The sequence below is a fragment of the Eleutherodactylus coqui genome, chromosome 5, assembly GCF_035609145.1.
Source record: "Eleutherodactylus coqui strain aEleCoq1 chromosome 5, aEleCoq1.hap1, whole genome shotgun sequence".
Taxonomy (NCBI): Eukaryota; Metazoa; Chordata; class Amphibia; order Anura; family Eleutherodactylidae; genus Eleutherodactylus; species Eleutherodactylus coqui.
Window position 1 is genome coordinate 21,437,211 of NC_089841.1, and position 13,125 is coordinate 21,450,335.

At 45.5% G+C, this 13,125-nt stretch overlaps 1 protein-coding gene across 1 annotated transcript in view; it reads left to right on the plus strand.

The window, feature by feature from the left end:
- Nucleotides 1–13,125, plus strand: part of LOC136628983 (zinc finger protein 585A-like) — a 211,254-nt gene that overhangs the window by 122,629 nt on the left and 75,500 nt on the right. The gene's annotated exons all lie outside the window — the stretch shown is intronic.

The following is a 13,125-nucleotide window of genomic DNA, read 5'->3' on the forward strand; positions in this document are numbered from 1 at the left end:
ACATATCAGACTTTACTTATACCGGACTATACAACTTGGGGCGCATGGCCCAATAAAACAAACCCCCTACATGTTTCACACTCAGATGAGCTCTGAACACACCAGATTTCAGGAGAGCCAAGAGTTTTATACATAAGTGACAACTTGGGAAATCTGCTGCGACATAATAGCCCATATCAGGGTGCAAACATTTACAGATCAGGTAGATACTGCCAACAGGAATACATGAGATCTTACTTAGACTTCAAGCCTAACAGAACTCGGGCGCACATCTCCGTAATCCAGTAAGACTCACGTAGGAAAGGTTTTCTGTGCCAATCAGCTCCCTGAGAGGGAGGATTAACCCTTAGAAGACATATTGAATGGTTTTGGATGAAATGTTGTGATATTCAGGCAATATGGGTTCTTTGTACATTATAGCCATTTCCTTCCCGGGGAGGGGATTGGCACAGGAAACTATTGGTACTTGAGTTTCCTGGATTATGGAGTTGTGTGCCCGGGTTCCCTTAGCCATGAATTCTAAGTCTGATCTTATGTATTCGTTCTGACAATATCTGCCCGATCTCAGATTTACATTTTCAATTTCTGTGGTGATTGAATGTAAATGTTCGCTCCCTGATATGGACTATCGTGCCGGACCGGCTCTTCTAAGTTACCACTTATGTATAAACCTCTTGGATCACTTGACATCTGACAAGCCATGACTAAGAGCCTACCTGAGTTGGAAAGGTGTAGGTGGTTGGTCTTAATGGGTTCTGCACAAAGGCCTTTCCCTTATTCACTAAGCTCAGTCTTTGCCACACGCTCCTCTAGATGCTGAGGCAATAGTCAGACAGTGAGGGGCGCTGCTAGTAGCCCATCAGGATTCCGTTGGGTGATTATAAGGAGCTGATGAGCACCAGTGGCAGCCGCAGGCCTGGCAAAGCCCTCCAAGTCAGCTAGAAGCATGGCGTAATATATCAGTTATACCCGGACAGCCAATAGTGTTTTGGAGCTTTGCAGGTCTAAGGTTTCTACACAACATAGAAAGGGTTCTTTACTGTAAGAGCAGTGAGACTGTGGAATTCTCTGCCTGATGATGTGGTGCTGCTCACTAGAAGAGTACAAGAGGGGCCTGGACAGCTTTCTTGAGTGCAACAAGATTACCAGTTATAGTCACTAGTTTGCTTCAGAGGGGTCGTGATCCCAGGATCGCTGATCTGGCTAACAGACTTCATTGGGTATATTTGCCTTCCTGTAGATCAATATTGGGGTAATAGGCTGAACTCCGTGGATTTACTATGTTTCTATGTTTTGTTACTATTTATTGTATCGCTGCGATCAGAATCTGTGGTAAAGGATAACATTCTATATAAATTATACCAGCATGACAAAGTAATAATGCACAAAGTGTGGAAATGCTGGTTTTATTCACAAAACCTCTCAGTAGGGGCTTTTACCCACTAGAGTTTTTTTAACGCTGTGATTTTTAATTTTTTTTTTTTACTGCAAATGTCAATGGGACTTTCTAATGTTAAAATCTCAGAAGAACAAACTTGCTATTTCCCCAGTCGTCTCCACGACAGCACCAATTGAGATTGCCTCCTCTTGGTAGGACAGGAACATACTGAGAGGTTAAAAGCTCCCCCCCTTCCCCACTTTCCTCAGTGTCTTCCTGTCCTGCCAGGAGGCAGGATCTCTGAGAGGAGCTGTCGGAGAAGCCAGACAGAATTACTTACAGGCGGATCGGAGGGCAGTGGGTCAGCCTGTCCTCCCTTCCAAGCCAGACGACTCCCGGGCCGCCACATGGGGTGGTAAACGCCGGGCCAAGTTCCTCCCGCGGCGGCCCATGGGGGGTACAAAGCGGGAGCCTCAGTCCCTCTCCTCCTCCCGGCAGAAGTTACAGCGCGGCGCTCCAGGAAGCCCTTTGACGGCGGGGGGCGGGGCGCCGCGTCACCTGTCCAGCGCGATGACGTCATCGCGTCTGCATCAAGAGCGGAGGGGGCGGGGCTTAGAGCAGGAGCGCGAAAATTTAAAAAATAGGAACCTGAGAGAAGCCAGAACAGCACTACAGGTCGCAGGGTGTCTGCAGCATCGGTACAGCAATGAGTGCTCCAGCCCCTGAGACAGCTGAAACCTCAGCCTCAGCGGCCATAAGTAGCCAGTGCGGCAAAAAATACAATGCAAATATCCAGTGTATTGTGTATGGAAAAATTGCATATTTACCCGCAAAAAATGCTTTGTCAGGGGGATAAAAAAGACATCCCCCCAGAACAAAACTTAGAAAATGCGTGGAATGCGGGACGAGACTGCCAGCCACGTACCAGAGGCCTCTATGCAAGGCGTGCGTAGCTAGGCTAGTCAGAGAGGAATTGGGGGGGATTCCTGAAGGACGTTAGGAAGCTGGTGAAAGAGGAGGTTAGATCAGCCCTAACGTCACAGCCGGCGCCGCCAGCGAAACGCCAGAAAAAGGCGTATGTTCCCGACGAGCCTTCCGACTCCGAGTTCTATCGGATCGGATCGGAGCAAGAGGAACAGGCGGCCGAGGAGTCCTCAGACGATGAGGGCCACAAAAGATATTTATTCCATCAAGACGACTTAACGGAATTAATTAAGTCAGTCAGGGCTACACTAAAAATGGAAGAGCCCAGAGAGCCATGTACTCTACAAGATGAGATATTCGGGGACTAGGGGAGAGGCGCAAGCATACCTTCCCTGTCCACAAGAATATCACCAAAATAATCCAGAAAGAGTGGAGGAAACCAGACGCAGGCTCCTTCTCAGCTAGAGGGGTAAAAAGAAGATACCCATTCAAGGAGGAAGTTTGCGCAAGCTGGGAGGAGGTACCTAAGGTAGACGTCCCGGTGGCCAAAGTAGCCAGGAGGACGACCCTTCCCTTTGAGGACGCCGCACAGTTAAAAGACCCCATGGATCGCAAAGCGGAGGGCCTTCTAAAGAAATCATGAGAGGCAGCGGCAAACATACTTAGGCCAGGGATCGCAGCCACTTGTGTGGCGCGGACCCTGGGGGTATGGTTAGAACAGCTGGAGCTACACCCAACCAATAAGACGCCGAGGGAACAGATCCTAAACTCCCTTCCGATCCTGCGCATGACAACAAACTTCCTAGCGGACGCTGCGGCCGAAACTGTCAAACTCTCGGCGGAGGCTACAGCCCGCTCTAACTCAGCCAGAAGGGTGTTATGGCTGAAATCGTGGTCAGGCGACCTAGCCTCAAAAAATAAGCTGTGCGCCCTCCCGTTCTACGGCCAGTTTTTGTTCAGACCGGACCTAGACAAAATTCTAGAGAAAGCGGCCGACAGAAAGAAGGGGTTCCCCGAAGAAAAGCCACAGAGAGAGAAGTCCTTCTTCCGGGCTCCAATGCAGCAGCCCGAGGCCTACCGAGGCAAGGGCAAGACAGGCCGCTGGAGTTACCCCAAGGGGGGCAGAGGAAGGAATATCCTCTTCAACCCCCACCAGGGGGAGCCGAAGCAGAGACCCTGACGCCATCCCCGTAGGGGCAATCTGCGAGGGCCCATGGATCCCAAAGATCTTACAGCAGGGATACCAGATAGAGCTGGTGTCCCTCCTCAGAAGGAAATTCATTATCACGGGAGGCTCAAAGCGACAGTTACACCTACTAAGGCAAAGCGTGCGCGACTTGCAACAACTAAACGCAATATCCTCCGTACCGCGAGACGAGGAAACCCAGGGCCATTATTCCAGGCTCTTCCTAGTAAGAAAACCCTGCGGGAAATATCGGATGATAGTAAATCTGAAACCTCTGAACACCTGTGTCCGATACAGAAAATTCAAAATGGAAACCATCTCCTCAACGATAAAGTTGATTCCCAGAGGAGCCTACATGGCATCCATCGATTTAAAGGACGCTTATTTCCACGTACCGATCCACAAGGGGTCCTGGAAATACCTAAGGTTCGCAGTGGACATGGGCAAAGGAATAGAGCACCACCAATTCAGATGCCTGCCCTTCGGGATATCCTCAGCCCCCAGAATCTTCACCAAAATTATGGCAGAGGTAGCCGCCTACCTGAGGAAAAAAATCGGTCCAGAGAACTCCTAACGAAACACCTGGAGATAATGCTAGAGCTTCTCCAATCATTAGGATGGATCATAAACTGGGAAAAATCCAGCCTAGATCCCAACAAGCAGAAGACGTTTCTGGGAATAACGCTCAACTCAGAATCGCAATGCCCCTGCCTACCCGAGGAAAAAATACAAAAAATCCGAAGGATAGTCAAAACCTCCCTACGAAGACGATTATGCACAATTTGGGAAGCAATGTCTCTCCTGGGAAGCTTGACATCATGCATTCCAGGAGTGGCATGGGCCCAGGCTCACACCAGAGCCCTGCAAGCCTTAGTCCTATCCACGTGGGACAAAAGGCAGTCCTCTCTAGGAGCAAGAATGTATATCCCAAGCGCAGTGAAAACATCCCTGCGTTGGTGGGCATTCCCAGAGAACCTGCGGAGAGGGGTTCACTGGCTACAAAACCCAGCCACTCACATCACAACGGACGCAAGCGCCTGGGGATGGGGAGCGCATGTGGGGAACCATTTCTTTCAGGGCCCATGGCCTCAAAGGACAAAAGAACAGTCCTCAAATTACAGAGAACTACAGGCAGTATGGCAGGTTCTACAGCAGTTAGGGAACTCGCTACAGAACCGGCATATAAAGATACTGTCAGACAATATCACCACGGTCGCCCATATACGACACCAAGGGGGCACAAGATCTCCCGCCCTGCAAAGCATCACACAGAAAATTTTTCACTGGGAAGAGGGCCGGATCCTTTCGATCACGGCAACCCACTTGAAGGGGACGCTAAACCAAAAAGCGGACTTCCTCAGCAGGAGGCAAATAGACCCAGGAGAATGGTCCCTCTCCCTAGAGGCATTCAGAATCCTGACCAACCGGTGTTGGACCCCACAGTTGGACCTGTTCGCAACCAGGGAGAACACCAAAGTAGGCAACTTCTTCTCCATTGGATAGCGGCGATCGCTATTTTTACCGGAGGCCTCCGTATTTGCACCCCGACGCAATTTTCTTCCGTGAACGTTCCCGGATTCTGCACATGCGACCGCCGGCAAAACACCGGACACATGCGCAGGAGTCGGGGAGCCCAGGAAACTTAAAATCTCCTTGCTCCCAGCGACCAACGGCCGCCAAGAGCCTGGAGCAGTGACGGGTGGCCTCGTTAGGCGGTCCCCGGTCACGTGAAAAAAAGGTAGCGATCTAACATATGTTGATCTCACATGACCAGATAGGAATAATGGATTCCGCATGCTTCTGATCCGTGGTAATACGCAGATCAATCGCATTGGATTACACAATTCCGCTCACATTAGCGGGTCGGAATTGCGTAATCCACTCGCAGAAAAGAGAACGCAGCGGGTTCTATTTTACCGCGGATATCAGCAACACAGAGCGCATTGTGCTCCATGGTCGCGGATATACCCATGCGCAACTACCTTGTATACGGGCTGAGGGTACCCGTGTCATCGCTAAGCGACGGTGCGGGAAATACAAACAAAAAAAAGGTACTGCGCATGACCGCCTGTGTGAGTAGGCAGTTATGCGCAGTACATTACGCGGCCATATGCAGGGTCATAGCCGGCTCACAGCTGGGATCCGCTGCGAATTCCACCTACAGCCATGTGAGCCCGGCGTTATTCAGACCGCTACCTGTAATAAGCAATTTACAAGAAGCCCCGGGAACGTTCGCCTTCCTGCAGTTCCAGGAGCAGCTTGTTGAGCGCCTTCTGTGTGAGACTGCCACACCTCATTAAGCTTACGGAGACTCACAGTGCTCCACTTTTTACACCCCATACCCGCCACTGAAGTAAAAAAATGACCCCCAAAAAGCATGAGGAGGGGGGATACACGGTTTTATAGCCCCATGTACCCATCCCAACCAGCCTCCGTAATTACCCCTGTCTTTGGAAATATTACACAGTTCACATTATTACTTTTATCTAAGATTTGGGGAACGCCGAAAAGGGCGCAGAGGGGGGGAATATTTTTTTAAAGTGTCAATTTTTATTCCGTACAAGTGGGCAATGGGGCCTGGAATGTATTCAGTTGTGCCCTGCAATCCAACGGGTGTTCCCTCCATTATAGGCCTTGCCATGTTTCCTGTAAGTAGATTAGGGCCACAATGGGTAGGTTTCTGAACACGGGACAAATGGAGGTATCCATTTTGGGGTGAATGTCTTCATTCCTATGTACACTGTACAAAAAAACCTGTTTTTAAATTGACAAAATTGCCAAAAAAATGAAAATCGTACTTTTTTCCTTCTGCTTTGCTTAGATTTATTCAAATACTGTGTGGTCAAAATACGCAGTACACCCCTAGATGAATTCGTTAAGGGGTCTAGTTTTTAAAATGGGGTCATTTGTGGGGGTTCTTTATCATTTTGGATGCTCAATGGCTCTATAAGTGGGCAATGGGGCCTGGAATTTATTCCGTTGTACCCTGAAATCCAACGGGTGCTCCATCCATTATAGGCCTAGCCATGTGTCCTTTAAGTAGATTAGGGCCACAAGGGTTATGGTTCTGAACACGGGACAAATGGGGGTATCCATTTTGGGGTGAAAGTCTTCATTCCTATGTGTGCTGTACAAAAAAAACTGCTTTGCTTCGATTTATTCAAAAATTGTAGTGTAAAAATACACAGTACACCTCTAGATAAATTCGTTAGGGGGTCTAGTTTTCAAAATGGGGTCACTTGTGGGGGTTCTCTGTCGTTTTGGCCGCTCAAGGGCTCTACAAGTGGGCAATGGGGCCTAAATCACCTTCATGCTAAATTTCTGTTCTGAAAGCCACCGACTACTCCTTTCATTTTGGCCCCATTGTGCATCCAGACAAAAGATTAGGGCCACAATAGGTATGTCTCTGAACACGGGACAAACAGGGGTATCTATTTTGGGGAGCAAGTCTTCATTCATGTGTGTGCTGTACAAAAAAAACTGTTTTTAAAATGACACAATTGCCAAAAAAACGAAAATCACAATTTTTTCCTTTTGCTTTGCTTGAATTCATTCAAAAACTGTGGGGTCAAAATGGGCAGTACACCCCTAGATAAATTCGTTAAGGGGTCTAGTTTTCAAAATGGGGTCACTTGTGGGGGCTCTCTTTGGTTTTGGCCCTCAAGAGCTCTACAAAAGTGCTATAGGGCCTAAAACGCCTTCAAGCAAAATTTATGTTCTGAAAGACACCGACTACTCCTTTCATTTTGGGCTCCGTTGTGCATCCAGACATAAGATTAGGGCCACAATGGGCATGTTTCTGAACACGGGAGAAACGGGGGTATCCATTTTGGTGTGTAAATCCTCATTTTCATGGGCTCTATAGGAAAAAAATATGTCTTTAAAATGACATATTTGCAAAATTGAATTAATTCCTGAAAAAAACTGCTGGGGTCAAAATACTCATGACACCCCTCAGTGAATATATTAAGAGGTGTAGTTTTTAAAATGGGGTCATTTGTGGGGGTATCTATTATTCTGACACTTATGAGCCTTTGCAAACTTGGTTTGGTGCAGGAAAACAATGTGTTCCTCAAAATGCTGAAAAGTAATGTAAAATTTGTACGTCCTCTAAATGGTTAAAAAAAACACAAAAGTTTTTCAAGTGTGCATTCAGAATAAAGTAAACAGATGGAAATATGTATCTTATCAAAAATTTGTACAGTATGTTTGGACATATTCGACCTATTACGGTTGAAAATGTGAAAAAAATGACAATTTTTTCAAAATTTTTCCAATATTGGTACTTTTAATAAATATACACAAATTATATCGGTCTCTTTTCACAACCTAAATGAAGTACAACTTGTGGCGAAAAAACAGTGTCAGAATCACTTGGATATGTAAAGCCTTTACGGAGTTATGCTACGTTGAACGGCGCATGTCAGATTTCCAAAATTTGGCTCCGTCACTAAGGCGCAAACAGGCTTCGTTACTAAGGGGTTAAGTGATAGGATTGCACAGAGGGGATGGGAATTTTTCATTTTTGGATATGGACCCTTTTGTAGTGTAACAGGCGGTTACTGTCCACTTAAAAAAATGTTTTGGTAATAATTCTCCCTTCGTGACTCTTTAAACAAATATTCACTGGGTATATCCCTTAAAATATAACTTTTATTGACAAATATATATAAAATGTTTGGGCCTCACAAAAAACAGACAAAACAAAACAAAACAGAAACAGAGCAGGAGATAGAACCCTGGAAAAGAACCGAGAAAAAATCTACGAAGCTGATCCCTCCAAGGTAGTACGGGAGTGTACTGATGGATAGGACACTACCGACTCACTATATCAACCGCTCCAAAATCAATTCAAATCTAATTAGAGGACCATATCGAGGTCTACCCTTATAGAAAAGATGGAAGCGGAAAAAAATTCCACCAAGTGGGTGGTTTACAGTCAGCTTCTAGTGGTGGCGAGCCCCTGGGTTCGCCCTATGTCTCATAAGCTAGACCAGGAGCAAAAATGAGCAAGTGACCCAGTAGAAGCCCCAGAGCTCTGAAAATGACGTCCCGGTAAGAGACAAGTGCGGTTCTATCCAGAGGAATGCCCTGTTTAAGTAATAGTAGCGGGCAAGAAATAATCCCAGAACGAGAAACCAGCAGAAGTCTATGATTGGCTTCTATCCACAGAACTAGATGAAAATTAGTTCTGAATACAAGGACACCAATCAATGCTTCCGCTGAGTACCTCCGAGAGATAAACACAAGTGGCTTATAGACTATAAGCCACAGGTTATCAATCCAGAAATACAATAGTTTCTAATGAAACAGCAGGAGAACCCCATTCAAAGATAAGATGGGTTCTCATGCAACGTGTGGTTTCAAAGACCAATAAAAGACAAGTTCAGAACACCAGTGGACAATCAGACTGGGTTCTCCTAGCAAAAAAAAAAAAAAAAAGATATTTTGAAAAATTGTTTCAAGATTGGTTCAACGCGTTTCTGTCTCATACAGACTCATCAGGAACCTTAATGCTTGATAATGTCATAAGATACGGAAAAAGAATAGTTGTCCTTGATAGTGAAAATATCTATCTCATGTATAATTGGATTAACCTAAGCAGATGCCCTATGCTGTGAGCTATGCTGTTATATGGTAGAATAGGTGGTACCTATCCATATGGGCAAATAAAAAGATGATAAATTGCCCATAACAGAACAAATGTACCAAAATACCACTTCCTCCAATGTCGTAGTATTCCTTTGCGGAACCACGGCTTACTCAATTTGGAATGTTTACACCCTTCCATATTATTTCTGAATTGATAATGCGCATAAGAAGTTTCCACACTGACACGAAGTTCAGCATGCATAGCTTCCTCAATTCTAACTTTAATGATCGGCGTGTAGCCTATTTTAAGAGTTTAACATTTCCGCCCATCTGGGCAGGTCAAAGATTACATAGATACAATGTATTGTTTAATTATTGGATAAGCATCTTGCAATTCTTCCATCCTCCGGTCATCTGTGATTGGCCATCAGGTGGTGGATGAAATGAGTGGGTTGTCTTGGCCCCACGTGTGGCTCCTTCGATATGATTGGATGTTACATCATGAACTATAAATTGCACAAACCTCCCATGTTATTTGCATACGTTTCCAGTAAAGTCGCTGGGGAAATTTTCGCGGTAACTTGAAAGCGGAAGCTTGTCTCAGATTCGGTTCATTGTCTACTTCCTAGTTCCTTTAATCACCCATGCAACCGGACAAACAGATATATTTATATCTTGATTGCGTGCTAAATTCCATCCAGCAGAGTTTATTAAACAGATATTTCATATAAGCGGAAGTAGCTATTGCATAACTGTAAGAACGTTATATTTGTAGCAAGACAGAAAGAAAATATGTATACAGAATGTTAAATTGACAACTGTCTACTGCCAAGGCCCACCGATCCATATAGATATATACTGGGCTTCCACCACACCAATAATAGAAAAACTCCCAGAAAAATAAGGAGTATGCTCATAAAAATAAAAACTAACCAGGCTGATTGAAACACCTATTGAGAAATGAGCGTTACAAATGTTGCACTGATTCCTCACTAGAAGGTGCTAGGATAAAGTAATATCCTGGGAACAATATCCCAAACAGAACAGAGTCTCCACAATACATGGAGAGTGCTCCAAAACAAAAGGTTAAAAAAAAAAAACCAATCCAGTTAGAGCAAAGTGGGAAGAAGAGAGAAAGAACAGCAACTCCTGTCTAAATAGTCAATAGATCAGAGTCTTGGCCGGTAAATGTAGGATTCCAGTCATTAGTATTAAGGTACGGAGTAAAATGTAAAAAGACCTGTGAATGTAGCGTCTATATAAATTCCTAGGTGACCAATGGTGCTGGGATGATATGTGTTTCCTTACAAACTCTCCCACATAGAGGATTGTGGAACTGGGCAAGAAACACATACCCATTGCAGCGGCCATTGCAGCGGCCATTGCAGCGCCCATCGCAGCGCCCATCGCAGCGCCCATCGCAGCGCCCATTGCAGTGCCCATTGCAGCACCCATTGCAGCGCCCATTGCATTGCCTTTTGTCTGTTTCTCACTCGATTGACGATTGTTCAAATTCTTATTGTTCAGTATAAATGAACGCTGTCGGTTACAAACTGGTTTTTCTTTTTTTTTTTTTATTACTGTAATTTTTATTTGAGATTTTCATATTTTACAATAATGTAATAAACATTTACCTGAAATGCGTCCCAGTCTCATTAATATGTAACAAAAGCCAATGATATAGATTGGGGGGAAAGAGAGGAGAAAACATGTCTGAAAGGCAAATTTAGAGCAGTCTTCTCTCTTAGTGTCCCGGTCCAATCTTGAAGCTAGACTGTTAATTGCGAGTAACAGAATACTAACGGCCTGGCCAGGGCCAACCTGAATTTAGGGGGATATAGGGCAAAATATAGGGAAAGGGGGGAAGGGTAACTTCAGAGACGGGGAGTTTTTCCCATGGGGTGGACACTGCAGAGGACAGTCTCAGGCTATAGGATGGTGATTAAGTAGGCATTTATTATTCTTCTTTTTTACAGGGAGGTTAGGAATCTATTATTTTGCGAGGGGAGGGAGTAATCTAGCCATGGGGTCCATATTATCAAAACTTTCTTGAGCCTATTGGCTAGAATGGAGGCCACCTTTTTAATTTATTAGATACCAGTCCACCCTGGAAGGAAGGAGATTAGTTTCCTGGAGTTGGGGGGGGGGGGTTACTTATGTGTTTACTTAACAGCGCCACCCAAGGGTTTTTGCATATATTCTGGCCTGAGTATATTAAGACGTAAACTCAAATCTGTAGCCTCCTAGCCCGAGGACAGGACCACAGATGTGGAGCATATCTCCCGAAACTAAAGATCCACGGAAACAGTGGGGAGAGCGTCCGGGTATTGCATGGGCTACTCGATCTGGGGTTAAGTACCAGCGGAGCAATACTTTAAATGAAGTTTCTAGCATTAATATATTTCTGGTGCTACTGTTAGTAGACTCCCATATCTGAACCCAATCTTCCTGAGAGAGAGTTTCGCCGAGGTCCTTTACCCAGCGCACTATGTATGGTAATTGTGTACGATAGGGGGAATGCACCAGTCCCAAGTAAATCTGCAAAACGAGGCCTGCTGCGGGTGGGTATTTATAGCAATATCTCTCAAATGGAGTTGAGGTCAGTGGAGAGCTCGTGTTCGTAAGGAGAGAGGATATATCATGTTTTAGCTGCAGGTATCGGAATACGTCTGAAGGCGGTAAGTTAAATCTCTTCTGTAGGATAGGAAAAGGGGTGGGTCCATTTATTGGAAGCAAATGATACAGTTTGATGAGGCCTGACTTGTCCAATTCCCAAACGATTGGGGCGATTCCATTCCCGGCAGAAACAAAGGGTTTTGTAAAAGTGGCATAAGATGTAGATGAGGAGATATTAGCTTCCCTGAATACTTTATAGAGTCCCAGATATGAAGGGAGTGGCTAATGATGGGATTGCTGATTGGGGGCCTATGTTTGGGTGGTATCCATAAAATGGAGTCGGTAGTATGGGGGTGTATTTCAGTTGCTTCCAAGGACACCCAAAGAGGAGTGTTAGAGAAGGAGTGCAAGAGAGCTAGCGGAGCCACCTGGTAGTATTTCAAATAATTAGGAACTCCAAAGCCTCCCTTCCGTCTGTGTCTATATAAGGTGGATCGCGAGACCCTTGGGACCGAGTCACTCCATACGAATCAAAGGGACATCTGCTGAAGAGTCTTCAGCATGTATCCAGGTGCCCGTATCGGGAGCGCTCTAAAATACTATAATAGTTTAGAGAGAAGTGACATCTTTAAGGCATTAACTCTCCTGATCCAGGAAATGTGGTATCGGCTCCAACTCTCCAGGAGTACCCTTGTCTTGCGGAGGAGGGGAATGTAATTTTGACTATATAAGGATGTATAGGAGTTTGTCAATTGGATGCCCAGGTAGCCTAAAGAGCCTGTTGCCCACTGAAAGGGAAAGTTCATCTGAAGCAAATCTACTGACTCGGGAGATGGCGTGAGGTTAAATGCTTTGGATTTTGTATGGTTAATTGTTAAGCCAGAGATTTGACCCGAATCTGGATAGTTCTGCCATTAGGTTGGATATTGTAGTGTGTGGGAAAGATATGTGAGCATTAGCAGATCATCTGCAAACATTGAGAGTTTGTGGTGAACCGAAGCAATTCCGATCCCCTTTATATCAAGATTATTACGAATTTTAATAGCCAGAGGTTCTATGGCCAGGATGAAGAGTAATCGGGACAGTGGGCAAACCTGTCGTGTCCCCCGATGGATCGGGAATATATCGGAATAGAAGCCGCTATAACGTACAAAGGCCCTGGGGTGGGCATATCCGTAGCCATGAGAGGAACTCTCCAGGGAACCCTCACCGGTCAAGGACCAAGAATAGGTATTCCCAGCCAAAAGTGTCAAAAGCTTTATCTATGTCTAGGGATAGAAGCATTGCTGGGATACCTCTGGTTCTACAGAGGTCGGTGAGGTGGATTACTCTTTGAATACTATCAAGGGCCTGGGACAAATCCAACTTGATCTTTACCAACTAGTAAAGGAAGGGCCATATTTGAACACGCCGCTAGGATTGTGGTGAG